Below are 26,321 nucleotides of genomic sequence, written 5' to 3' on the forward strand. Positions count from 1 at the left end.
GTGCTCACCCAAACTCTTCAGAATAAACCAAATCGCTTTTTTTCTCCAGTGCTGTATTCACTGTGCCTTGAATGGAAATTAAATGCAAATGCTTTCATTGCACTATCCCCTTGTTAATTTATCACATGTTTAAACACAGCAACATATTGGAGAACCTTGTCATTTCGTAATCTTCAGATTCTTTGCACAATGATATTAAGAACAGAATAATGAGTAAAGATAAGCCAATGGGAAGCACATGTCTACAGGGCAACTGGCAGCAGTCCCACAGCCATTAGTCTGTGGTATCTGGTGAAATTGCTGGAGTCAGCTTGCACTCCAATTGCATGACAGAGCAAAAAGAAGGAAGAAAAATATCTCCGGAGGTGAGCGAAGTACCATGTTCAAACCTTAATTATGCTCTCAAATAGTTTGTTCTCTCTTTTAGAATGTATGTTTTGATAAAACTCTTGCTCTGTAGCAGATTTTGAGTTAAAATTAATGATGATGATGATAATAATAATAATATAGAGCGCCAACTTCCAGGAAAGAGTAAAGTTAGAGAGTATTTTGCAGAACATAGTACCAGAAGGTACCCAGTAAATATTTATGGATGTGATTGATGGTGTGTGAGGGCAATTAAGGGAATTAAGTTGTTCCATTGTTGTCTTGATATACCAAGGGTAGAAATGCTAATCATAGCCAAATGTTATGGGGCTAAATTCATGGGCAGGGTTGTGTACTCAGTGATGATCATATACACATGAAGAGAGAGATAAGGAAACAGTGTTGGAGATTCTTCCTTGTCTTTCTTCTTAGCACAATTTACCCATCAGATTTGGTTTTAAAACCTGCCTTAAAATAAGCAAACACCACCCCACATGCGTTTAGACAACATTTCACAAATGGCTGCACCCTAAACCTACTTTACTTAATATTTCACATTGTTCTGGACTTTACTCGGTCTCTATATCTCAATAATCATGTTTCAAAAAATAGCTAGTATTGTTTTCAGGAGAATTTCTTTACTTCAGCAGAGTATTGATAAGCTTGATTGCATGTTAGATCATAAGACATTTTAAATGGACTTTGCTGACCCTATCATTCATTTTTTTAAAAGTGTTGATTCTCTGTGATCCCTGTCTCTCATGCTTAAAATGTAGTTTAAAATCTGGATCAATAAATAAAAGATAAACAATTCCCAAAGTGTTTGGTCCCCCAAAATTCTATTTAAAACTTAGTTTCTGCTTCCATACTTTCCAATACCACATTATACTCCTATTAATTGGTTGTTTTCCCAACCTCATTCTTTTACTCTCTCCCTCCCTCCCTTCCTTCCTTTCTCCCTTTCCTCCTGCCTTCCGTTTTTCCTTCCTTCCAACATTGTGGATGGTGATACATTCACTGAGATGGGCAAGACTAAAGAAAGAGTAGGCTTTGGATGAAGACATGTCATGTTTCAAACATTTACAAATCTCCAAGTGAAGATGTCAAGGTGCAGCATATATAAGATAGGAGTCCAGAGGAGGGGGTGGGCCTATAGACATAAAATTGAAAGTCAGTTGTGAATTAACATGTTTAAGCCACAACATTCAATAAAATCCCTTGAAGTCCAGTTAAAGAAGAGAAATGGCTAAGAACCAAACCCAGGGCATTCTAACATTTAAAGATAGGGAAGAGAAAAAGAAAAATAATATTTAAATGTGTTAATACAATTTTATTTTAAAGAGTCTACTGTCCCTATTGAGCTGTTATTCCCTATTATTTATTTTGGAGGTGCCACGGAACACGGTTTTCTCTTCTCAGCACTTTAAAAAATTGGCTGTCTGAAGTCTAAGGAAAGTGTCTGATTGAAGTTGTTTGGTCCAGTACTGTGAAGTTGTTCCACATTTGTGTCGGTTATGAGGCCAGTTCTTACATAATGGGGCTTCCCAAGACTGAGCCAAGTAAGGTACATTATCAAATACCAGAACTACAAAGGTGTCAGTCCATGTCAGGTGGAAAATGTAAGATGCAATTTAGGACTGAGACAGGAGTGTCTGGAGCTGAGAGTCGCACAAAAGTGGAAAGGTAAAATAGGCAGCAAGTGAGAAAAACAAAGGCAGTAATGGTTGGGTCAGAGTAGGCTGTCTGACTTGAAGCTGGTAAGTTGAATTCAATCTCCTGAATACCTTCTGGCATCAGCCTTTTAAGCTGTGCTTGAAACAGCCAAACCACATCAGACAAAACCTACCATCTGCCTTTTTTTGCATTTCTAATTTTAAAGTGCATAGTCATCTTGTCCCAAATGTTCTCACTTTCAGTTCCGATGGTCAGAATCACATCCATGGCTTCCTTCTCAGAGTAAGACTCACATTCAGATTTCATTAAGACAACTGAGTGTCACCAACCCACCAGGCACTGGGCCAGTCACTTGCACATACATCAGCTCTTTTAGGGATTAAATTGTCATCTTGGCCAAGGCAGAAGTTCATATAAATAGCTTATGCTGCCACCGTTTAAAAGCCATACGTACATTTCCTAAATCCTCTTGTGTGCAATATTTGCTTAATTGTTTGTCTCATCTGGAATATTTGAAAACTTAGTCCTGTATAATTTAGATGTGGTGTCAGAGCTAAGTCTTCAGAGCTAATTTGCTTCTTCAGTGCAGAGAAGGACACCTCTGACATAATGTAACAAGTCACATTGCCAGGATAAGAATAAATAACAAACTATAAACAAACAAATAAGAAACCAAGTCATAAAATGAAGGAGCACTAGAAATGTGGCCAAATACTGTCATTGTGGAGGGGCCTGAGTCCGATGTTAAATTAGATAAGTGAGTCTTTGGCTGTGTTGTGCAGGTAATTACCTCCTCCGAGACCAGATGTTCCTTCCTGGGTTATCTGTGTCCTTAAGGCTCTTAAATGACTTACCAGCGTCAGAGAATTATGTTCAAAATTTTGAGAACTGAAAGAACATTCTACACTTATTTATCTGGGACATAGCTTTGTATTTTTGCCCTTAGCTTCATTTTCCAACTGTACTTAGCTTCATTTTCTGACTGCCTGTGTGCCCCTGGAACCTCATTATGTTTATCTAGACTCAGTTCTGCATCACCTTTCCAGTGGGATGCTGGTTATTTTATCATGAACTAATACTATGGCTTCAAACGAGAAGACGTAAGTCAGTGGTTACCCACTGCATGATGTGGACTCCCTATCATATTCCCCAGCTAGCGTGAACCTGGTCCTCTGGAGAGATGAGGGCAAGGAGAGCGTCCAGGCTTTCCCTGATGGTGTTCCCCATGCTTGGATGCCAGGAGAGTGAACATGCAGTTTCCCATTCCAGGGTTCTCCAGTCCCCTTCCTGAAGGTGATGCTGTTGCATACATCACATGAATCCTTGTAATAGGCAACTGCGTGATTTATTACTTAACCAAGACCAGTAAGAGAAACAAAAGTTTCGTGGCTTATTTTTGATAAAGGAGGCAAGTATATACAATGGAGAAAAGACAACCTCTTCAATAAGTGGTGCTAGGAAAACTAGACAGCTACTTTTAAAAGAATGAAATTAGAACACTCCCTAACACCATACACAAAAATAAACTCAAAATGGATTAAAGACCTAAATGTAAGGCCAGACACTATAAAACTCTTAGAGGAAAACATAGGAAGAACACTCTGTGACATAAATCACAGCAAGATCCTTTTTGACCCACCTCCTAGAGAAATGGAAATAAAAACAAAAATAAACAAATGGGACCTAATGAAACTTAAAAGCTTTTGCACAGCAAAGGAAACCATAAACAAGACGAAAAGACAACCCTCGAGAGCGTGTGGAGAAAAGGGAACCCTCTTACACTGTTGGTGGGAATGTAAATTGATACAGCCACTATGGAGAACAGTATGGAGGTTCCTTAAAAAACTAAAAATAGAACTACCATACGACCGAGCAATCCCACTACTGGGCATATACCCTGAGAAAACCATAATTCAAAAAGAGTCATGTACCACAATGTTCATTGCAGTTCTATTTACAGTAGCCAGGACAAGGAAGCAACCAAAGTGTCCATAGACAGATGAATGGATAAAGAAGATGTGGCACATATATATAATGGAATATTAGCCATAAAAAGAAATGAAATTGAGTTATTTGTAGTGAGGTGGATGGACCTAGAGTCTGTCATACAGAGTGAAGTACGTCAGAAAGAGAAAAACAAATACCGTATGCTAACACATATATATGGAATCTAAAAAAAATAAATGGTTCTGAAGAACCTAGGGGCAGGACAGGAATAAAGACACAGACGTAGAGAATGGACTTGAGGACATGGGGATGGGAAGGGGAAGCTGGGACGAAGTGAGAGAGTGGCATGGACATATATACACTACCAAATGTAAAATAGCTAGCTAGTGGGAAGCAGCCGCATAGCACAGGGAGATCAGCTCGGTGCTTTGTGACCACCTAGACGAGTGGGATAGGGAGGGTGGGAGGGAGACGCAAGAGGGAGGAGATATGGGGATACATGTATATGTATAGCTGATTCACTATGTTATAAAGCAGAAACTAACACACCATTGTAAAGCAATTATACTCCAATAAAGATGTTAAAAAAAAAAAGAAAAAGGTTTTGTGGGACTCAGAAACTCTGATGTGCATAAGCTTGAGTTAACTCCTTTATATATAAGTGATATTCTTCCCCTTAAGGACAACATTCTTTGTCTCTGGTACAAACTTCCCTCAGATACTTCCAAGACCAGTAGTTTTCAATTTTGGATACTTATTAGCATCACCTGGGGAACTTATAAAACAGCGTTTTTAAGGCTCCCAGGTACAACCAACATGAACACTGCCCTAGTCCTTGTTCCAAGTCCAAGCTGACAAGACCAAGCGGAACCCTACCTCTAATTATCATCTGATTCTTATTTGGTTTCCTTCATGTGACATCATTATGATCGGGTGGAAGCAACCAGGCGTGGAATAAGTCTGAGGAAGACTTTTTGCTTCTCCTTGGTAATACTCTTTCTGTGCTCTTGGCTCCTCTCACTCTTGAGGTTAAAAGAATGCAAACCACTCCACATTTCTGCTAGTTTGCTCTTCTTTTGTTCTTCTCTCTCCACAAGATCTGGCTCGCTCTCTAGAAATTCTGACTGATCTATGAAATTTTCCAGAATGTACTGCTTAATACTTTGAAGTTTTTCCCACTTGTTAAATAATTGACTTCCCGCTCTGGTCAATATTTGATTTTCAGTAATAGATAATATTTTACAAAACTGGTCTGATGGAGAAAGAGAATAAAAGAGACTTTGGGTGGTGAAAGGGTTGGAGATGTAGAAAATGTCCACACTTTGGTCAGTGATGGAGATTGTTACCACCAGATGATGAGAGTTGAAGGTGGCTTGGGCTTGCTGCTCAGGAGAGCGGAGACTGCTCCCAGCCTCACATTTCTACTGAGAAATTTGTATCTGTGCCCAACCAGGACCTACCTTCATTAGAATCAGCCTCAAAAGCCACAGAGCAGGCCTCTATACCTGAGAGGGATTGGCCTGGTTTGACCTTGGTGATGTCAAATTAGGCCAACTATTGCTGGCTTCACAAGGCCTCCAACTCTATCGGGGACCTCAAATAATGTTTGTACTCAAGCCATTTACACCAGAATTCTCTTTGAAAAATCAGAGTTAGCTCACCCCTTATGCCCCAGACATGCTCATTTCTATGGTTATCTCTTGCCTGGTGTCAATCTGTGCTCCTCATTATGAGAGAGGACCCAAACTCCACTGCTCCACCTATCCAAACTTCATTCCATCACAAACCAGTTCTCCTACATCCTCACTTTCTTTACAGAATGCTCTTGCTGTTCTTTACTAGAATAAAATATGACTTTCCCATGAATGTGTCATTTCCACTACATCTTCTCAAATGCAGGGAACCATAGAGTTGAAGGATGTTGTCAGTTTTCTGCCTTCTCTAAAAAATGGCATCTCTAATTCCATCATTCTTCCACCTTCACAAAGAAAGATTCTGCCACTCTGACGATTCTGCCATCTCGAATGACGTCCTTTATCCCCATCACCTGCTTTCTGATTGGTTAGCCCCTCATGTTAATTAAAAATGTGGGCAACTCTTTCACTGTCATCCTCTCCAACACAAATTCTACCATTATCCTGGCTGTATTTGCAAGGATGTTTTGTTTGCCAGCACAGAAGGGTAAAAATTTATTCCCTATATTTAACATGGACAAAACTAGAGTTTTTAAAAATTTTTTTATGATTGCTCTCATCTTGCACTCTAACCTCCATTGCCCTCATAGTGGGAAAAATAAAACCAGAAAACAAAACCCTCCAAACCTTAAATTTATCCTTTTGAAGTATGGAGTTGTTTCAAACTGTAAAAATTATTTTTTGTGTTGTTCTAGAGTCATCATTTGGTTATATGGTCATTCAAGTCAAAATTATACTCCTTACTGGGGCAGTGTCTCCCCCTTCTTAACAGGAGTTCTCTCCTCTCCTCTTTCTCAAGATAATCAGTGTTCAGGGTGATGCTAACAGACCCCCTGGCATGGAGGCAGGAGGTCCTGGTCTGAGTTTTCCCAGGGCCACTTCTAGCTTTAGATGCAGTCTTACCCCTGGGCATTGGTGTTGGCTGGGGTACAACTGATCGAGCCTGACTCTCTGGGAAAGGTGTCCTGTATTCACGTAAACCAGCAGCACCCAGCACAGATGCCCTTCCTATGGGACGTGCATTCTGTGGCCTTCTCAACCCTATCCCAAGCTCCTCCTGGTTTACTGGTTCTCTCAGCAACTCTGTGTACCCTTTGGGCGGCAAAACAGAGACCCCTCAGCCACTTACTCTGTGCCATGGTGGAGTGTGTGCTGCTGAACTTCCAGTTACCTTGCTCAGCCCTTTCTAATTCCTTCTCACAAGTTTCCATGCAGACTTCCAGCCAGAAGGCAAAGCACAAGCCTGCCTCTGCTTTTAACATCCCCTTCAAATTCACTGATATCTGGGGGGTTGTTTCTGCCTTTTGTATCTTCCTTTCTTCCTATCTGTACTTCTCAAAAGAGTGGCTTCTGCTCCCGTCATGTTAATGAGTCAGCTCCTCATAAGGCCATGAGTAATCTTCTAACTGCCCAAATTTCTTAGCATTTTCAGTATTTTTTAACTGAAGCTCTCTGCTTCATTTGACACCCCGATTCCTTAATTTGCCAAGCACTGTCCTTTCCTTGTTCCACTCAGTACTTTTTGCCTGTTTCCTATGTTGTATTCCCCTTCAATGCTGGTATTATGAGAATTCTGCCCTTGGATGGTTTCTATTCTTATTATGGTTAAGTCCAGGAAGAGGGGATTTTTCCCTGGGTGATTGCTTTCATTCTCGTGTTAAATTGCATTCTTTATACTGCAGCTTAAAAAAAAAAATCTGTATCTTCTGTTCAGAACATTTCTCCAAGCTTTAGACTTGACTTGTATATTTAACTACCTCCTGGATATTTCCAGGTCTTTTAAGCTCAACATGTACCAACTGAACTCATTATCCTTCCCAGCTTCTCAGGATATATTTTCATTCTGAATTGACTCCACCTTCTCTTCAGCCACCGGAGCTAGAGAACCTGCAAGTCGTTTTTGGGTCTTTTAATTCTTTTATCTCCCGCATTCCCACAATGGGTCACAAAAGCCTGGCAAGTTTCTTCCTGTTCTATACCAGTTTGTCATGGATCTCTCAGTCATCATTTCTGTATCTATGTATCTATGTATCTATTATCATTTATCAATCATCCACCATTATTTATCTACAATGAAAATCTGTCCCCCAAAGTTTACATATAGTTCAATGGTTAAATGTAAAATTTAGGAATAAGGTAACATTTTCTATAAGGGGAAAAAGACATGACTTGTAAAGACCCACATTGTTCATTATTGTTGCTATAATTAAGCCTCAAATTTGGCACTGAACTTTTGGGTAGCTACGGTGAAAGTGAGGCCAGGTTGGTTACCTAATTCTTTTTATCAGAGAAAATAAAGGAATTTTCACAATTTAAGTTATAAATTCTGATTAGCTGAAGGTTTGTGTTGATAAAGCTTTGGTTATCTTTCCCTTTAACTTACGGATCACCCTGAATTGGCCCTTTGAACCAGTTCTCCCTCTCCTAAGGCAAATCTCCTTTGAGCATTTAAGCATTTTAAGACTTCTCTTTCTAAAAAAGAGATCCTTTTCCATTTTTCCCAGTCTATCCCGAGCTTAGGACCTGAGATCTCTGTTTATGGTAGCCCCCAGTCCTCCTATTTGTCCTGTAAGCTGTGTTTTGTAACCTTGTCTCCCTTTCTTAAAGCTCAAATTTCTTTGCAACTCAGTATTTAAAAACCATCCAACTAGATTTCTAGAAGATTTATATGTGTCAGAGATTTTAGTTCAGGTTTAAGTTGTATTCTCTTTTGGACTCACACGTGCCTAGACAAGTTCATGGGTTCATTGGGTCTGGCTCCCACGGGCTTTATTTCATAAAATGATGGGGGAATCTTTGAAGAGGAACTGTGTTTGCATTGATGTTAGTGATAGGATGTGAAAGTGCCATTTATATTTATTATTTGTGAATGAAGCAAACATAGTAGCCTTTACAGGGGAAGCTTGTTAGCCTACATCTAGACGTAGAAGATAGTAGTGTCTTCCAACATTAGAGCAAGGAAGCCATGCACATAGTGTTCACAGAAGCTGTGCCATCCCTCCACTGGCAACAAAGTTGGCTGTGGTTTGTCTTCACAGGGGTCATATGTATGGTACAGTGGTGGAGAGGCAGGCTGGGGTTCCAGACAGACCTGCTGGAAATCCTGGCTCTGCTCCTTCCTTATGTATAGCCTTGGGCAAACTCCTTAACCTCTCTGAGCCTGTTCTGAGGATTAAAAATAAGGCACGTGAAGTACTTGGCATATAGTAAGTGCTCAATAAATGGGAATTATTATTATTACTACTATTATCATTATACGACAACACCAGAGCAATGAGGAGCAAGGGAGGAAAAAAAATGATGAGCTGCATGGGAGATGAAAGGATGGCTTTGGGGAGATCAGGTGAGACACACTTTAGGGGCATCGTAAACTAGTAATTGAGGAAAGGAGGTTTGAAGCGGGTTGGAAATCTTGCATGATGTGATGTACAGAGAGCTGAAGAGACCTGTGTGGTCTCATTTCCTCTCCGCAGGAATTGTGGCCAGACTCAGGGGTATGGTAGTTTCTTCATAAATATTAGGATGAAAAAGCCATTCCATAGGGTCTCTCTTCTACCTTGGGTAGTCTTATAATCTGGAGGGTCTGGAGGTTTTTGTTTTTAGGTTTAGAAATGTTTCGGAGGTTGGGTTTTGTCCTATAAAAACTTTATATCTGTCCTATGAAAACTGTTCAATAATACTTGACCTTTCTGTAATATTTTACAGAGTTGACCACTTCTTCTTTCTTGAGTTGTCTCCTCACTGGACTTTTATAAAGCTGGTTTTTCCTGAGTTTCCTCCTAACATTCAGATCTTTCATTCTTGGTTTTCTTCCTGGAAGCTACATTTTTCCCCTGTGGTTTCTCCCTCTTTGAAGCTCTTAACATGCATATTTCCCATGGACTATTTTAGCTCTTTGGTCTTCTCACTTTTTAATGATCTCTGGTACATCAAAACCCATGGCTTAAAGTGCCATTTATAGTTGTATGACTTGCATGTTTGTTTCTAGAGCCCAGACCCTTCTCCTGAGCTACTGGGTCTACATAGCCAAGCACAGCAGCTATTGGCATAGTTGTTGGGCCTGAGCTGAAACAAATAAGGTGATTTCCATTCACAGGGGTGCCCACTTGGCCCCTGACATGTTTCAGCCCCAGGTCTAGGGGTGGGCATCTTGGTGGGAAGCGTACATATACTGGACCTGAGAACTAGGTTAAATGATTTCTACCACCTGCTCATCAGTTGCATAACCTTGGGAAAGTTACTTAACCCCAGAGAGCTTTCATTTAGTTGTCTTTAAGATAGGGAGAATGTATACACTTTTAACTTCTTGCCTCTTAGCCCGATGGATGCTTCCAGAATCTACATATATTCTTTTGTTGTTAGGATTTATAAATTTTCTTTTTGGAGTATTCTATTTTAAAAGGGAGTGGACTGTATGTACAATTATGACCATGTCAAGTAATATCTTTCCTTGGCACTGTTTCATTTTAAATTACCTCTTCCCTATTGGTTTAATCCAGTTTTCTAGAGCATGTATTGTGTTGTTACCTTGGAAACCCAGCCTTCACACCATTGGTCAGAATGTCCCTAGGTTGTTCATTATATTCCATGACCTTCTTACCCTCAAGAAAGCAAGTATCCAACATATTAGAATTAGCCTATTACCTCTAGCAATCTGTTACCTACATTTAAAATTTTGGTGTAGGTTTTTATTCCTAAATTGTTTTATTGACTTTTTTGGGTCATAGAAGCAGAAATTTTTCTCCACAGATTTGCTCTGAATGCTAGTCTTTGTGGTCACTAGTTTTTATAAGCAAGAAGTTTATTTTCTGTTGGTAAGAGGAACAATCCAAAGATGTTTCCTTCTTTTCAGCATGCTTGCTTTAGCAATTCAAAGAAGGTGGGGAGACTGTCCCTCTGGAGTTGCCACTATGTTCAAACAATAAAATACATTGAAAAGAGAGAGTTTTAACCTGCCATCTCCAATTGATATAAACCAGTTTTTCCTTTCCTTACCACTCTTCTGTCTTAGGGAGTCTGGATTCCTTGACCTCAGTAAAAAGATGGTGATAGCCTTTCAGACCCTCAATATTAGCCTTCCTGATGCTCATTCACTGTGAAATCTGTTTGTTTCCTCTGGCCCTAAATTTTACAAATGTATGGTGGTCTACGAGTACACACAATGTCTATCTCATTACCCTTGAGAAAATCACTTTCTTCACTCTTAATTATTAGCGGGTGAAAAAGTGGATATTGATAAACAAAATAAAACACCAAATTAAAAATCATGTTCCACTGAGATATGCCATTGAGTCCTGTTAAAATTACAAATATGCCTATTCCTGTTTCCTTGTGAATGTAGTCTCTTCAGTGCTTTTATCTAGCAATCTTTTCTTTTTACAAACATCACAAAGGTTAATTTACATATAGAAGTTTCCACATATGTCCTTTTGTTTTTTTTAATCTTTTACGTTACCTTAAATAGATATACATTTGAGGCATAAAAATGCTACCTGGATGGATGAAGTGAATGTGATATTTATAATACTCTAAGCCAATTCTCTCTTTTGAAAAATAAAGTAGCATATAAAGGAAATGTACTATAGGACATACATATGGCTATTGTACTTGCTTTTGAAGTCCTCTGTATTATCCTGTCCTGTAGTCTCGAAAGTCAACGTGGTGTCAGAGAAAGAGCACTGCTCTGTGAGTTGACAAATCTACCTGATCTCAGTTGGGTCATGCACCAGCTATGGGACTTTGACTCATTTAAATCACCTTCATGGACCTCAGTTTCCTTACTTATAAAATACACACAGGCTAATAACATACTTTTCATTTACTGAAAGGGTTATTATGAAGATTTGATGTAAAAACAATGCAAAAGTACTTTAACCTCAAAACAAATATGGAAAGACATAAGAAATGCTGGGTATAAGCAAGATCATCTAACGAAGAGTTTCCAAGTCCAGGGAAGAATTATCATATTACTCTTACCATTCAAGTATCCTTACTGTTCAAAGAGAAATTGAATGTGTGTTAGATCTAGCATACATGTCTTTCACTCTCAGCATTTCAGATCTTCTCAAACTTTAAGGAGCTTTCTCATATACTTTTAAAACACAAAGTCGTTTTCTGCATTCTTTTTTTTTAAAATAGGTTGTCCTATCATTTGGGGGGCAATTGCCCTTTCCAGTTTTGCTTGTTTTCAGCATTAGTCCAAGAGAATTTTTCCATGTTGTTTATTTGCTCTTCCCTTGTCCCTATACCCAGATCCATACTTGGAAGGCAGAATGATAATTGTGAAAAGAGCACTGAACTGGCTGAGATCCAGGAAGTAGGTTTTAGACACAGTTCTAGCAGTAACTAGAATTCGATAACATTCGCCATCATTTAATCTATCTATGCCTCATATCTGTTGAGTTGTAGAATCTTTAAGTTTGAAAGATAAACAACAACAACAGATCATTGACGTTCCTGTCCCAGGGAAAAATAAAAACCTGCTTAAATCTTTTACACAACATCCCCAATGAAAGAAAGTATGATATGATGGACTTGGGAGCCAGAATCAAATTTAAATCCCTGTTTAACTACATACTACCTGTGTGACCTTGTTTATATCCTCCATGCCCCAGGTTCTTTTTTCTAAAATAGAAATAATAATATACAACATAGGGTTATGGTGAGGATTTCATGAGATGATGCATGTAAAGCACTTAGTATGGAGCCTGGCACATGATGAGGAACTCAACAAATAGTTTTGCTGCTTCCTCCTCACCCCCCACTCCTTCTCTTACCCCTCCATCTGAGCATTACCAGTGATAGAAAACTATTATGTTCTAAGATATCCAACTCTAATTTTATAAACTTATCATGGTTAGAAAGTATTCCTTCTAGTCAATCAAAATTGCTCCGTTTAGCTCTACACAAAATTTTTGTCCACGTGCTGACTTCTGGGGTCATGACTGCCTTTTATATACTTGAAGATGACTATCATGTCCGTTATGTTACCCTACTCTCCTCTTAACTCTTTTATTTTTTTCATCACTTTCCTCCCAAAGTTCTTCAATTAAGCTTCACATACCAACTTTCAACTAACTCTTGACTTTTTGCCATTAACTTGATACCAACCTTTTCAATCAAAATTTATATACTAAGATGTAATAGCCTTTGTTTCTAAGACATGTAGTGATTCTTCAGGCTAATCTTCCTTTCCTGCATCTACAAGGAACCTGAAGTCACTCAGGGCATGGGTCTGTCTTCATTTGCACTGCCAATTCTGCCCATTTTGATTCTGTACCTGAGATAAACCCTTCTTAACTTAAGGTTATATTGTTCTTTATAGAGTTTATGGAGAATATAAGGCGGAATTTTCGACCCTATGATGATTTTTACATAAAGAAATGTGTGGAAGCACTCATAACATTTTTATGTACTCTAAAACGTTAGATTGACTAATCAGATTTCATTTTTATGGTGTCACCTGAAAGTTGAACCTTTAAAAATATCGTACAATCTATCCACAGAATAAGCCTGTAAGACAGAGAGATTGTAAACATTATTTCCCTCAACTTTTTTTTTTTTTTAGTATTAGTTGTGGGGTTTTTTTCGTTGTTTTTTTATACTGCAGGTTCTTATTAGTCATCAGTTTTATACATATCAGTGTATACATGTCAATCCCAATCACCCAATTCAGCACACCACCATCCCCACCTCACCGCGGGTTTCACCCCTTGGTGTCCGTACATTTGTTCTCTAAATCTGTGTCTCAACTTCTGCCCTGAGAACTGGTTCATCTGTACCATTTTTCCAGGTTCCACATACATGAGTTAATATACGATATTTGTTTTTCTCTTTCTGACTTACTTCACTCTGTTTGACAGTCTCTAGATCCATCCACATCTCAACAAATGACTCAATTTCGTTCCTTTTTATGACTGAGTAATATTCCATCGTGTATATGTACCACATCTTCTTTATCCGTTCGTCTGTCGATGGGCATTTAGGTTGCTTTCATGACCTGACTATTGTAAATAGTGCTGCAGTAAACATTGTGGTACATGACTCTTTTTGAATTATGGTTTTCTCTGGGTATATGCCCAGTAGGGGGATTGCTGGATCATATAGTAATTCTATTCTTAGTTTTTTAAGGAACCTTCATACTGTTCTCCATAGTGGCTATATCAATTTACATTCCGACCAGCAGTGCAAGAGGGTTCCCTTTTCTCCATGCCCTCTCCAGCATTTTTTGTTTGTAGATTTTCTGATGATGCCCATTCTAAACGGTGTGAGGTGATACTTCATTGTAGTTTTGATTTGCATTTCTCTAACAATTAGTGATGTTGAGCAGCTTTTCATGTGCTTTTTGGCCATCTGTATGTCTTCTTTGGAGAAATGTCTATTTAGATCTTTTGCCCATTTTTGGATTGGGTTGTTTGTTTTTTTAATATTGAGCTGCATGAGCTGTTTATATATTTTGGAGATTAATCCATTCTCCATTGATTCGTTTGTGAATATTTTCTCCCATTCTGAGGGTTGTCTTTTCGTCTTGTTTATGGTTTCCTTGGTTGTGCAAAAGCTTTGAAGTTTCATTAGGTCCCATTTGTTTATTTTTGTTTTTATTTCCATTACTTTAGGAGGTGGGTCAAAAAAGATTTTGCTGTGATTTATGTCAAAGAGTGTTCTTCCTATGTTTTCCTCTAAGAGTTTTATAGTGTCTGGCCTTACATTTAGGTCTTTAATCTATTTTGAGTTTATTTTTGTGTATGGTGTTAGGGAGTGTTCTAGTTTCATTCTTTTCCATGTAGCTGTCCAGTTTTCCCAGCACCACTTATTGAAGAGGCTGTCTTTTCTCCATTGTCTATCTTTGCCTCCTTTGTCATAGATTAGTTGACCATAGGTGCGTGGGTTTATCTCTGGGCTCTCTATCTTGTTCTGTTGATCTATGTTTCTGTTTTTGTGCCAGTACCATATTGTCTTGATTACTGTAGCTTTGTAGTATAGTCTGAAGTCAAAGAGTCTGATTCCTCCAGCTCCATTTTTTTCCCTCAAGACTGCTTTGGCTATTTGTGGTCGTTTGTGTCTCCATACAAATTTTAAGATGATTTGTTCTAGTTCCGTAAAAAACACCCTTGGTAATTTGATAGGGATTGCACTGAATCTGTAGATTGCTTTGGGTAGTATAGTCATTTTCACAGTATTGATTCTTCCAATCCAAGAATATGGTATATCTCTCCATCTGTTGGTATCATCTTTAATTTCTTTCATCAGTGTCTTACAGTTTTCTGCATACAGGTCTTTTGTTTCCCTAGGTAGGTTTATTCCTAGACATTTTATTCTTTTTGTTGCAATGGTAAATGGGAGTGTTTCCTTAATTTCTCTTTCAGATTTCTCATCATTAGTGTATAGGAATGCAAGAGATTTCTGTGCATTAATTTTGTATACTGCAACTTTACCAAATTCATTGATTAGCTCTAGTAGTTTTCTGGTGGCATTTTTAGGATTCTCTATGTATGGTATCATGTCATCTGCAAACAGTGACAGTTTTACTTCTTCTTTTCCAATTTGTATTCCTGTTATTTCTTTTTCTTCTCTGATTGCCATGGCTAGGACTTCCAAAACTATGTTGAATAATAGTGGTGAGAGTGGAGATCCTTGTCTCCTTCCTGATCTAGAGGAAATGCTTTCAGTTTTTCACCATTGAGAATGATGTTTGCTGTGGGTTTGTCATATATGGCCTTTATTATGTTGAGGTAGGTTCCCTCTATGCCCACTTTCTGGAGAGTTTTTATCATAAATGGTGTTGAACTTTGTCAAAAGCTTTTTCTGCATCTATTGAGGTGATCATATGGTTTTTATTCTTCAGTTTGTTAATATGGTGTATCACATTGATTGATTTGCATATATTAAAGAATCCTTGCATCCCTGGGATAAATCCCACTTGATCGTGGTGTATGATCCTTTTAACGTGTTGTTGGATTCTGTTTGCTAGTATTTTGTTGAGGATTTTTGCATCTATATTCATCAGTGATATTGGTCTGTAATTTTTTTATTTTTGTAGTATCTTTGTCTGGTTTTGGTATCAGGGTGATGGTGGCCTCATAGAATGAGTTTGGGAGTGCTCCTTCCCCTGCAATGTTTTGGAAGAGTTTGAGAAGGATGGGTTTTAGCTCTTCTCTAAATATGTGATAGAATTCACCTGTGAAGCCATCTGGTCCTGGACTTTTGTTTATTGGAAGATTTATAATCACAGTTTCAATTTCACTACTTGTGATTGGTCTGTTCATATTTTCTATTTCTTCCTGGTTCAGTCTTGGAAGATTATACCTTTCTAAGAATATGTCCGTTTCTTCCAGGTTGTCTATTTTATTGGCATAGAGTTGCTTGTAGTAGTCTCTTAGGATGTTTTGTATTTCTGCTGTGTCTGTTGTAACTTGTCCTTTTTCAGTTCTAATTTTATTGATTTGAGTCCTCTCCCTCTTTTTCTTGATGAGTCTGGCTATTGGTTTATCACTTTTGTTTATCTTCTCAAAGAACCAGCTTTTGGTTTTATTGATCTTTGCTATTGTTTTCTTTGTTTCTATTTCATTTATTTCTGCTTTGATATTTATGATTTCTTTCCTTCTGCTAACTTTGGGTTTTGTTTGCTCTTCTTTATCTAGTTCCTTTAGGTGTAAGGTTAGATTGTTTAGTTGAAATTTTTCTTGTTTCTTGAGGTAGGCTTGGATAGCTATAATCTTCCCTCTTAGAACTGCTTTTGCTGCATCCCACAGGTTTTGGCTCGTCGTGTTTTCATTGTCATTTGTCTCTAGGTGTTTTTTGATTTCCTCTTTGATTTCTTCAGTGATCTCTTGATTATTTAGTAACGTATTGTTTAGCCTCCATGTGTTTGTGTTTTTTCCTTTTTTTCCCCTGTAATTCATTTCTCATCTCATAGTGTTGTGGTCAGAAAAGATGCTTGATATGATTTCAATTTTCTTAAATTTACTGAGGCTTGATTTGTGACCCAAGATGTGATATATCCTTGAGAATGTTCCGTGCACACTGGAGAAGAAAGTGTAGTCGGCTGTTTTTGGATGGAATGTCCTATAAATATCAATTAAATCTATCTGGTCTATTGTGTCATGTAAAGCTTCTGTTTCCTTATTTATTTTCATTTTGGATGATCTGTCCATTGGTGTAAGTGAGGTGTTAAAGTCCCCCAGTCTCACTGTGTTACTGTCTATTTCCTCTTTTATAGCTGTTAGCAGTTGCCTTATGTATTGAGGTCCTCCTATGTTGGGTGCATATATATTTATAATTGTTATATCTTCTTCTTGGATTGATCCCTTGATCATTATGTAGTGTCCTTCCTTGTCTGTTGTAACATTCTTTATTTTAAGGTCTATTTTATCTGATATGAGTATTGCTACTCCAGCTTTCTTTTGATTTCCATTTGCATGGAATATCTTCTTCCATCCCCTCACTTGCAGTCTGTATGTGTCTGTAGGTCTGACGTGGGTCTCCTGTAGACAGCATATAGATGGGTGTTGGTTTTGTATCCATTCAGCAAGCCTGTGTCTTTTGATTGGAGCATTTAATACATTCACATTTAAGGTAATTATTGATATGTATGTTCCTATTACCATTTTCTTAATTATTTTGGGTTTGTTTTTGTAGATCCTTTTCTTCTCTTGTGTTTCCCACTTAGAGAAGTTCCCTTAGCATTTGTTGTAGAGGTGGTTTAGTGGTGCTGAATTCTCTTAGCTTTTGATTTCTCCATCGAATCTGAATGAGATCTTTGCTGGGTAGAGTAATCTTGCTTGTAGATTCTTCACTTTCATCACTTTAAGTATATCATGCCACTCCCTTCTGGCTTGTTGAGTTTCTGCTGAGAAATCAGCTGTTAATCTTATGGGAGTTCCCTTGTCTGTTGTTTTTTGTTTTTCCCTTACTGCTTTCAATAACTTTTCTTTGTGTTTAATTTTTGCCAATTTGATTACTATGTGGCTCAGCGTGTTTCTCCTTGGGTTTATCCTGTATGGGACTCACTGCACTTCCTGGACTTGGGTGGCTATTTCCTTTCCCATGTTAGGGAAGTTTTTGACTATAATCTCTTCAAATAGTTTCTGTGGTCCTTTCTCTCTTCTCCCTCTGGGACCCTTATAATGCGAATATTGTTGTGTTTAATGTTGTCCCAGAGGTCTGTTAGGCTGTCTTCATTTCTTTTCATTCTTTTTTCTTTATTCTGTTCCACAGCAGTGAATTCCACCATTCTGTCTTCCAGGTCACTTATCCGTTCTTCTGCCTCAGTTATGTTGCTGTTGATTCCTTCTAGTGTAGTTTTCATTTAAGTTATTGTATTGTTCGTCTCTGTTTGTTTGTTCTTTATTTCTTCCAAGTCTTTGTTAAACATTTCTTTCATCTTCTCGATCTTTGCCTCCATTGTTTTTCTGAGGTCCTGGATCATCTTCACTATCATTATTCTGAATTCCTTTTCCTGGAAGGTTGCCTCTCTCTACTTCATTTAGTTGTTTTTCTGGGGTTTTATCTTGTTCCTTCATCTGGTACATAGCCCTCTGTCTTTTCATCTTGTCTATCTTTCTGTAAATGTGGTTTTCGTTCTACAGGCTGCAGGATTATAGTTCTTCTTGCTTTTGCTGTCTGTCCTCTCGTGGATGAGGCTATCTAAGAGGCTTGATGGGAGGACTGGTGTTAGGTAGGTAGAGCTGACTGTTGCTCTGGTGGGCAGAGCTCAGTAAGACTTTAATCCACTTGAATGTTGATGGGTGGGACTGGGTTCCCTCCCTGTTGTTTGTTTGGCCTGAGGCAACCCAAAACTAGAGCCTACCTGGGCTCTTTGGTGGGGCTAATGACAGACTCTGGGAGGGCTCATGCCAAGGAGTACTTCCCAGAACTTCTGCTGCCAGTGTCCCTGTCCCCACAGTGAGCCACAGCCACCCCCTGTCTCTTCAGGAGTCCCCCAACACTAGCAGGTGGGTCTGGTTCAGTCTCCCCTGGGGTCACTGCTCCTTCCCCTGGGTCCTGATGCGCACACTACTTTGTGTGTGCCCTCCACGAGTAGAGTCTCTGTTTCCCCCAGTCCTGTCAAAGTCCTGCAGTCAATTCCCACTAGTCTTCAAAGTCTGATTCTCTAGGAATTCCTCCTCCCGTTGCCCGACCCCCAGGCTGGGAAGCCTGACCTGGGGCTCAGAACCTTCACTCCAGTGGGTGGACTTCTGTGGTATAAGTGTTCTCCAGTCTGTGAGTCACCCACCCAGCAATTATGGGATTTGATTTTACTGTGATTGCACCCCTCCTACCATCTCATTGTGGCTTCTTCTTTGTCTTTGGATATGGGGTATCTTTTCTGGTGAGTTCCAGTGTCTTCCTGTCGATGATTGTCCAGCAGCTAGTTGTGATTCTGGTGTTCTCACAATAGGGAGTGAGAGCATGTCCTTCTACTCTGTCATTTTGGTTCCTCCTATTTCCCTCAACTTTACAGAGATTTGGAACCAGAAGTTTCCCAGGGGCCATGATCAAATTATTTTTACAATACAGGTATTTCCCAGGAAGCTGGCCAATGAATGTGTTTATATATGTTGTGACATACTGGGCAATTCTGGAAACATATTCTCTCCTTCTCCACATTATTGTCCTTTATATAGTTGAAGACAGAGCTTTGTACCTCACTTTGACACTTATTCTTCTGGCTGGTATCACTGTACTTGCCTCTTCCACCCTATCAGACCTTTACCTCTTGGCAGACGGGTTATTTCTCTTATTCTTTTTTGTATGTCTTGTTCTGCCTAACATAGCACCCTACTCTAAACTTCACTCAGTAAATCTTGTTGAACTGAATTGCAGCTAGCACTGTAAGAGCTGAGTGACCAGGTGAGTTTAGTTCTGAAGGAGACAGAAGATACAAATATCTGTACGGTGACATTATATCTCTGGAGTCAAAAAGAAAATTGAAATCAGGTTGCCAATTTATATTCTTTATTTTTATCACTTGATTATAGCATACATAGATCAATTCTGATCATATTTAATGTCAAAATAATTCTCTAAATTGTGTTATAATTAAACATTTATTATTATTAAAAATAAAATACAATAATAATAATTGCATCTTCCACTTTTGTTTTCTTCACCCATCATTAATGGTATTCTGGCATTGTTTAGGACTCAAAGATGCCCAGTATTGATTCTTACTGACAAAATTTCTTTCAACTATTTGTTTCAACTTTTGTAGAAATAGTGATAGGAAAAGGAACGTGAAAATAGTGCTTACTAATGATTATAATCAGTTTCCATGAGAAAATAAGATATCTGTTATTTAGTGGCTCAACTAGCCACAAAATGAGGAAGGTTTTCTTTATTTAAAACTATTCTTACATAAAAGTTTATATTCCAAAATATATTTGAGTGACTGCCCAGCAAATAATAGAAGGATACCATAGAAATTCTGAAGAGTACATAATCTTCCTTAAATGCTGGATCCGCAAGAGCTTGCTATAAAGTATCTTCATTTTCCCAGTGATAACTCTTTGTTCCAATGAACAGAAAGAAAATAAGATTATTTTTTGAAGGGCACTAAAGAAAATACACTGTAATGGCCAAACAAATTGAATCCCAGTGATGAAGGTTTTGAGCATGTGAACAATTCTTGTCAACTCTTCAGGGCTAATTGTACTATGATCTTTTTTAATCCCTGTGATATTGCAATAGTCTTCAGTAAATAACACTAAGCCTCTGTTCTGCTTTAAGGCAGGTAATAAAAGTAGGATCTGATATGCAGTTAAAGAGAAAGAGAGAAATCAGTTTTGCCTTGATCCTCGTGTTTTCCAGCTTTTCCTTTAATCCACATCTTACCCTGGACCTTCTTGCCTCAGGAATTGGTTTGGCATAGCCTCAGACTAAGGCTCCAGGAAGGATTTATTCTGAACATTAATCATCGCTTGGATACTCTGGCCCGGGACCACCCTCCACCAGGACCTCTGGGAGATGGGGCTATTCCAGTCAGTCAACAAATATTTATTAAGCACCTACCATGTACCAGCACTGTGCAACCTTAGGAAACCACAACTTTATGTAAAAGTGGAAGGGGGCCCCGGTGGAATGTACCTCTATAACTTTGGGCTGCATAGCTCTAACAGCATCATAATTTTATTTTGGGGAATCATCTCTTCTGTGTGTTTAGTTTTGCAGTGCAGGCAAATCCAGATTTATACCTTTTACTCTGGAGCTCGTTGGAACTAGAGGCTCTCTCCTCATCTTGTTTGCCCAGGAGAAGGCGTGTAACCTCTGTTCAGCCCATCAGAGGGTCTCTACTGGTCCTTTGAATCATAACTAATTGAATCAAATAAAAGAGTGCTCCTTGGCACTAACTCATGATGACCTGGGTGTCCCTCATATGAGGCCACTGCTGAGATTTTTCTTTCTTAGTCCCCCAAACTCTCTTTCCTGTCCAGGACAGAGCCTCATTCCTCTGATCTTCTGTGCCTTCCGGGAATATAGCAATCCTACCCTCGTATCCTTCCGATACATTTTTTATGTTTAAGTTCGGCAGAATTTTTTTCAGCCGAAGATCCTCATGGATGCACCCCAGTCCAGAGCCAGTGACCATCCCAAAGCTCCAAGGACAAAGCATCACTTGAGATTGGTTCAGACGATTGAAGATCACCCTGGTTTGTATTCACACCTGAGCACACCCAACTTGTACTAGACCCTGGTGGGTGAGAGCTCAGGGTTTCATTGACATCATAAGACCGTAGGCAAATGCAGGTAATGATGTTGGTTTTGATGAAGAGGATAAAAGAGCAAAGGGGGCTCTGTGTTATAAACAACTACCGCAGAGGGAAGGAGGCAGAGGAGAGGACATACCTTACAGGCCTGTGTGAAAGGAAAGAGCAGCAAGACCTGGCTCAGCCCTGGGATGACAAGGGCCATAGGAAGTGAACACAAACATTGCAATATTTTCCAGATGGGGCAGAGAGAGAAAAAGGGGAAAAGGAATTCCCACAAATCTTCAGAGGGTTGCGAGGGAACGTAAGAGAGATAACTGCCATAATCAGACAGTGACACGCCCAAGGCCTTGTCCCGGGGGAACCAGGAAGCCTATTAGCAACCATGTTTTCTTGGGAACATTCACTGACACAGAGGCTCCCCTTATCTGCCCACACATGGACACTAAAGGCTTTCCTTGTTCCAGACCAAATCCTATAGGGATTGCAGGACAGGGTCCTTCTATGGCCTCTGCGTGTGTGTGTGTGTGTGTGTGTGTGTGTGTGTATGTGTGTGTGAGAGAGAGAGAGAGAGAGAGAGAGACACACACACAGACAGAGAGACAGACAGACAGACACAGAGACAGGCATAGAAAGAGAAACACAGAGAGAATAAGAATGTGAATCAGAGAGAGGTGGAGAGAGGAGTAAGTTCTAACTTCTGACTTTAGTCTCTTCCTTAGAGAGGAAACCCTCTCTTGAGTTTCTGGCCCAGTCTCCCCAAATCATCCCCTTTTCCTTGGCCCCCCTTGGTGCCTACCTGTTTATTCTCCGGCTCCTCCAAACCCAATGCACTTGCCTCTTCCTTTACTCTTCATTTTGCTCCTGTCTTCACATCTCTACTTTTGGGGGGACTTGGACATGCACAATTCTTGCTGATTTATTCTGACAACTAAGTAATTATCCTAATATTTTACGCAGTGAGAAAGCTATTCTGGAAATCAAATTTTCCTACCAAGGATCGCAAAGCCAATTTGGGAGCTTCAAACATCTGTAACCTCAGGAAAACTTTAGGGATTAAAAAAACCTAGATGTATAACATTTTCAAAACTGTAAGGTTTCCAAAGTGAATGCCTTCTCATTCCAGATATTTTTCTCTCTCCCATACAATTTTCTTTTTTGGGTGTGTGGTACGCCGGCCTCTCACTGTTGTGGCCTCTCCCGTTGCGGAGCACAGTCTCCGGACGCGCAGGCTCAGCGGCCATGGCTCACGGGCCTAGCCGCTCCGCGGCATGTGGGATCTTCCCGGACCGGGGCACGGACTCGCATCCCCTGCATCGGCAGGTGGACTCTCAACCACTGCGCCACCAGGGAAGCCCTCCCATACAGTTTTACAGGAGCTTTTCCTTACTATCTTTTTCAAAGTACTTCTTTGCAGTTACTGCTTTTCAGCCTCGGTGTCTTTTCAAAGTTGCTTTTCTGGGGACTGTTGATTTCAGGCCATTTCAACTGCATGAGTTATGCAAGTGTGAAAACTTTTTTCATTCTAAAAAAAGGTGCTCCAGCCTATTTTTCATACTCATAATAAGGCAAAAGGATAAAGACTGAAGTTGGGCATTGGTGGAGTCTTTGCAAGGAAAGGAAGAGCTAAGAAAATTTATATACCATGTCAATATCACAGCCAAAGTGAGGAATGGAGGACTGATGATAAAACAGAGCTTCAAGTTACGCAGAGAACTACATTTTTATTTTATTTATATTTACATTTTTATTAGCATCACCCTTTTTTTGCTTCCTCAGATATTTAAGGAAACACAAAACATCATACTGAGTATAAGTGTAAGAAGTTATATAAAGAACTAGATAATACAGTGTGTCTGCAGTATAAAGTGAATATTTATCTGATTTTGGAAGTTTCCTTTCAGTCAATTAATATTAGTTCTCCAGTAAATGCATTAAACTGTGGACACTCACTGCCTTTCAGAAATTTAGAATCTAAGGGGAATTAACTCTTTAAATACAGTCTGTGTCTTGGCGTGTTTGTGTCTACACACACATATCTAAATGAAACCATAAAACATATGTGAGGCTCAATACATATGAACCATCATTTAGGAAATCTCTAGGCATTACTGAATTCCCTGATGTCTCTTAGAAACAAATGTCTGTTTCTAATAAACTTACTGATGGAAATGCCAAGTGAAATAAAATGTCACAGGAGTGACACAGAACTGATTGAAGATTTGTTGACTGTTTTAACAGTGATTTTTCCATCTCTGGTATTGCTTCTGTTAATGAAGAGCATGTATCCCCTCACACTTGATTGCAGAAAACTTCATTATCAGAGGTAAAAATTGCAAAGATGGACCCCAACATGCATTCCCGCTCCTTTGTTTATCAGTAGAACTTTATCTCTTGATCTGCACTCTCTTCTGCATGGTGGCCCTTGCAAAGTGGGAGTTGACTCTCCAGCCTTAGAATCATGAAGTCCTCTTACTTTTACAATCTATGTTTTTCTATCGGTTAGCATCGCTCAGCTGCAAGCTACACAGTTCTCAAGTAACAGAGACTCAAAAATAAAGGACTTTAATTTTCCTACAGAGTGAGAATTCTGGGAGTAGGTGGTGCTAAGATTCGGTAAAGAAGCCCAAAGTTCATATCAAGGAACTAGTTTTCTACCTTTCTTCTCACAGCTTGTTGATGTTTTGGTCCTTAAGCTACAAGATGGCTACTGAGGAAGCATTATAACCGCGTGACATCATGTTTGTTTCGGAGAACAGGCTGAAGGAAAAGGGCTTTTCTTGTGTCACGAAGACAGATCTCTCCCAGGCTCTTCATTAGGCTTTCCTTTGTGCCTCCCTAGAAGAATTGGATCACATGTCCCCCCATTTCCACCCTCAAAGATGCACAGAATATTGGCCTGATGATTAACTAGCAAAGGAGGCTAGGATTGCTATGATTGTATTGAACAAGCCACAGACATCTCCTGGGGCTGAGCACTGTAGACACACTCTCCTCTCCCAACATGATGATCCATTCCTTTGGCAAAGGCGAAGGGGGGAGGGCTGTTGAATAATTAAGTTTTGCTAGTTTCCCAAGCTGTGACTTCCATGACATTTCCCTCCATCTCCTATGATTCAGCAGCGGGAATCTTCTGGATGTTCACCTGGTTTTTAGCTTTCCAATCAGAAAACCTCCTCGTTTTTGATAGGGAGAGAAAAGCAGTTCTAAGTCACTATGCCATAGTTTGTCACATAAATTCACGACTTTACATTTATATACTTTCTCAGCTCATTTTTGTTAAACGTAAGAGATTCCAGCTTCAAAATATGCTTTTATCTTTTTAAAAACATTTTTTCTCCCCTGTGGCTGCTTCTACCTGGATACAAAATAAAAGGAAGGAAAATTCTCTGTATCTGGTAACTTTTGGTTGTCTTCTCCAATTTTAGGACCCATAAGCCAGGATATAGTTTATGACATAGGACATATATGCTCTCTTGTTTCTACTTTTAAACACTCTGCAGGCTGCTCCACCTTTCCCATGAATGTTTAACTAATATGCATAATGATCCTGCCAGAATTGATTCTTCATTATAGAGGTCATTTTCCAAAGAGGTTTGTCACTATTTTAAAAATAGCATTTTAGGGCTTCCCTGGTGGTGCAGTGGTTAAGAATCCACGTGCCAATACAGGGGACACAGGTTCGAGCCCTGGTCTGGGAGGATCCCACAAGCTGTGGAGCAACTAAGCCCATGCGCCACAACGACTGAGCCTGCTCTCTAGAGCCTGCGAGTCACAACTGCTAAGCCCTGCGCCACAACTACTGAAGCCCACACGCCTAGACCCCATGCTCCGCAACAAGAGAAGCCACTGTAATAAGAAGCACGCGCACCGTAACGAAGAGTAGCCCCCGCTCGCCGCAACTAAGAAAGCCCCATGTGCAGCAACAAAGACCCAATGCAGCCAAAAATAAATAAATAAGTAAAATTTTAAAATTAAAAAAATACATAGCATTTTAGCATGTTGATAAAAAATAGTCCTAACCTCAATTTTGTGTAACAGTTTTTTTCACGGATAGAAGAAAGGGATATTTTTTTAGGCATTTCACATTATTCACGTGCTATTGATAAGTTGGAAGGTATGAAACTATCCATTTAGCCTTTATTTTTATTTTAACAATTGATTTCTAAACAATTGAAAATGCAGACAAACATAAGTTTTACGTGTTCAAGGGTGCTATGTGATGTTTACAAATCAGTAATTTGCCACCAACGTAATTATTACATCTAGTGAACAATCCTGAAGAGTCCTGCAATCCAAGATCAAGAAAAATGAGATATAAATGAAAATTAGTGTCTTAATTTTGAGATGGGTGCTTCTTTTATATTTTATATTAGAAGTCTTTCTCATTTGGCTTTTAATTGTTCTTTCTTCTCCCATCATTTATTCATTTTCAATTTAACTGTCATTGCTGAATGAATAATTGGTTTTCATATACATTGTCCCATTGTCTTGATCACCTGAAGTCAGGTACAGGAGTCATAGTTGGTGCTCAATGGGGAGGTTCAGGGAGGAGCTGGTGCTGAAGAGAGAAATATGGCTAGAAAGGGAGATCCCAGACTGCCCTCTATGATAATTTGATATTCAAAAAAGTAAAGCTCTTTCTTCCACAAAAAAAACATTCAAAAGGACTTCCAGAAAGAAATGAAAGATAGTGGTTATGCTTCCTTGGGCGCTAAATTTTGTCTGCAGATCTTCATAATGAAATGAAGGAGGGAAAGAACAAGTAATTATTTCCTTACTTCATGTTCTTGAGAGCCATATATCCTAAGATATCATAGAACTTAGCAAAATAGCTTGGATGCTGATTGAAAGGCAGACTCAGAGTCTAGAAATGCAAAATAACAGCCCATATGCCAAACCACATGCATTGTAAGCCTTGATACTTCTGAAGGAA

The 26,321-nt window shown here is 39.3% G+C and overlaps 1 protein-coding gene across 1 annotated transcript in view; it reads left to right on the plus strand.

Moving 5' to 3' along the window:
* The first annotated feature begins 308 nt into the window (after window positions 1-308).
* Window positions 309-26,321, plus strand: part of NAV3 (neuron navigator 3) — a 944,477-nt gene continuing 918,464 nt past the window's right edge. Inside the window, exon 1 of the mRNA XM_067697415.1 lies at window positions 309-365. The gene's annotated coding sequence lies outside the window, so the exon portion shown is untranslated. The remainder of the gene's footprint in view (window positions 366-26,321) is intronic.

This window comes from Pseudorca crassidens, chromosome 11 (assembly GCF_039906515.1).
Source record: "Pseudorca crassidens isolate mPseCra1 chromosome 11, mPseCra1.hap1, whole genome shotgun sequence".
In the NCBI taxonomy this organism is placed as follows: domain Eukaryota; kingdom Metazoa; phylum Chordata; class Mammalia; order Artiodactyla; family Delphinidae; genus Pseudorca; species Pseudorca crassidens.